The sequence below is a fragment of the Pelmatolapia mariae genome, linkage group LG22, assembly GCF_036321145.2.
Source record: "Pelmatolapia mariae isolate MD_Pm_ZW linkage group LG22, Pm_UMD_F_2, whole genome shotgun sequence".
NCBI classification, from domain to species: Eukaryota; Metazoa; Chordata; class Actinopteri; order Cichliformes; family Cichlidae; genus Pelmatolapia; species Pelmatolapia mariae.
Window position 1 is genome coordinate 5,397,362 of NC_086245.2, and position 3,270 is coordinate 5,400,631.

Consider the following 3,270-nt stretch of genomic DNA (forward strand, 5'->3'; position numbering starts at 1 on the left):
TCATGTCCGTAACTCAGAGAGGAATAGTAAGTTTAAAAATGACTGTTTCCATGCCTCATAATGTGTCTAAGTCCACCTCTGCGCCTATTAAGCATGAGACTGAGTTCATTGTCCCCCTAGAGCAGGGCTCTAGAGTGCGACCAATATGGTCGCAAATGCGACCAAATTTTTCCGTGGTGCGACTAAAAAAAAACATTTGGTCCACCAGTGCGACCAACTGTTACCAACACTTGGTCGCACCTGTTTGGGTAACAAAAAAAAATCTCTGCAACTCTCCGTGTGGTCAACAACAGACACACATTATGCCCCTATCGTGAACTAAACCAATCAGAGATAGTCAGGGTCGGGACCTCTCTGATTGGCCGTGGTCCAGTGGAAAGTGCAAGTAGAAGAGGGAGGTGAGTAGCTTTAATAAGGCGATATCAATTCATTAACGGATTCCACACAAAGACGTAAACACAGAGCGACCCGACGCATCAGATTCAGCTTTGTCTTTCTCGGCTTTCTCACCGGACGGCCCGCAGACGGACACGCTGTCGGAGCTTAGCGATTCTGATGCGTCGGGTCCGCGCTGTGTTTACGTTTCTTTGCGCTGATTCTGAGCTGCAGGTTTTGTCTCTCCAACCAAAATTCGCCAAGCCAAAAAGAAGCTGCAAACTGCGCTTCACATTTGATCAATGTCGTCATGAATTCCCTCTGACTTTTGCTGTTTTGCTTCCCCACGATAAAAATTACACTTCCTACACAGCTCCCTGTGTGTACTTCAAGAACAGTTTCCCGTCTCAAATCTGTTTTCTGGATTATTCATTCGCTTATTACCCACCAGTCTACCGTTGTTTACAGCGCTGTCTTTTTCTTTTTTCATGTAAATGACGTCCGACAAGAAAGCCTAATTTCTGCTGTTCAATACTGAAGAAATTTATGCAAAATTGCAGAATATTGCAGAATATTTTTAAGGTTATCTGCTATAAAACGCCAGACCAGGAAAATCTCCTTCATGTTTTTCTGTGTTTTATTCTCAGTTACTTTTACACAAAGGCATCTGCTGTGATGTTCACAATTCTGATGAAGTCTCACAAGTGTCAGTACTGATAAATGATCAGAATTATAATATTTCTGACTGTCTGAGGCTAAATTGAATCGAATCAGGACTTTGAGAACCGGAATCGAATGGATTAAAGAAATCAGTGATGATACCCAGCCCTAGTGAGCAGCCTAGGCCTGACAGAAGTGGATGTAGCTGTGGGTAATAAGAAAAGATGAAAAGAACTATTGATAACTTTTTTGTTAAGTTAAGGCCTGTTACGGGTTCGAAATTGAGGACGAGAGTAAAACAATGATGGTCCAGAAGAGGTCGGTCAAACAATTGATTTTAATGAATGCACGCAGCGTGGAGAGGTGCAAACTGCAAAACATCAGTTGTACATCTCTACCCAAAATACACTCTAGATTGCTTTTATAACATCAGGGTATTGTAACGCCCCTTCTTGCATTCACAAGCACATAATTTGCATGTACAGAACATCCATGTATTTTAAGAGATAACTGCAGACACAGAAGTTCCCCATCCATCCAAATATGGTGAAGATCTCAGGCCTTTGAGGTCCCCATGGACTGGACATCCTTTCGTCACCTGTAACTAAGCAAACTCAAATACCACAAGAAGCTGAATACATTCAGGCCTTTGCTCAGCTACTATTTTACTGTAACCATATACTCAGGCTCTGAGTTATGATATATATATATATATTAACTCAATCATTTTAAAGTAGTTATAACTGCACCTGTAATAAACATGTTAATATTTGATTATGATAACCCCTATAATATAACTTATAACATAATGCCAGCAGCTTCAATAAACACTTTGATGAAATGATAATTAATGTAATGTTAAGGATGATGGTTATATACAGTTCAGCAGTAAACTAATTTCTTTAATTCTACAGGCCTGATCTGTCTGAAATTCATAGCCAGTGCTCTGACACAGTGCCATCAATCTTTGAATGCTGAAAAAGCAGCAGTGTATCCAGAAAACACACTTCATGCTGCAATAAATGCACTGCCCAAGTGTCCCCTCTCCCCACTGCCTTTCAGCAGCATGCAACAGCAAACAGGTCGTCAGAGGAGGCCAAGATGATGATTAAGTTTAACATTTTCTACAATATTGACAAAGCACTTTAAGCACAACATTGTTAGTTAATAATTTAGAAATGAATATTGTCTGTATGGACTTCCCCCCCAAAGAAGGTGCACATGTAAAACTGCGGTGTTAAGCGAAGCGGTTGAAAAATTTGAGTGGGCCTAACTTTTGTGCCGGTACGCCTAAATTTTTTAAGTTAGGCGTACCGGTGCGCCCATGTCAAAAAGTTAGTCTAGAGCCCTGCCCTAGAGACTGCTGTTTAGGCTGAATTAAATAATCCTGGCACTATAGACTCTGTGCGTGTCATCCCAGAGGCCGTTAACTCGGTGTCTGGTAATTCTGGGTAAGTTGGTCCAGAGCCTACGTTACCTACCCTCACGCCTATGTTTGAGAATGACTGTTCTTCCTTTGCGCCTCCCAGGTCAGCAGTAATTAACACACAGACTGATAATCTCACCTTAGAAAAGCAAAAGACTATTTTTGAGTTGCATACCTGTGAATTAAATATTAAAACAAACGGTCCTGAGGTTCCTGTTCCTGCTGAAACCAGAGGACCCCCTGGAAAATGAACTGTGTCTTCCAACCTTCAAAGGCTGTGCTTTCTGTTCATCAGGTTGCTTCTGACCCTCTGCCACATTTAGATTTCCCTGCTTTGTCTGCTAGCTCTGAATCTGTTTCTCCGCGATGAAGAATGCTGCTCCTCTCAAGTTAACAATAGCTGATGCGAAGTCTGTGAACTCAGGCTTTGAAGACACTAAGACTGTGCATTCAATCACTGTTAAGTTTAAGGGAGACAAGTTACCATCCGTCATGAGTAAACTGCTGAGGGAGCTCAGATTGAATATTCCAGAGTTAGTTTCACCCCCAGTTACTTCAGATACTACTAGTGTTAACTCCCCTACTCCTGTACCTGCTGAGTATGAGACTGCGGATGGTGTTTCTTCACTCCTGGACTATGCTGCTCTCCAACCAGCGTATTTAGAAACAGTCTATAAGAATGCTTCTATTTCTGTAACTGCTCCTTCTGAGCCAAGAATTTCAGATGCTAACTTTGCTAAGCCTGGATCCTTCTGTACAATGACTGTTTTAAAGACTGCTACTTCTAACATGGACAGCTTAAGAACAGC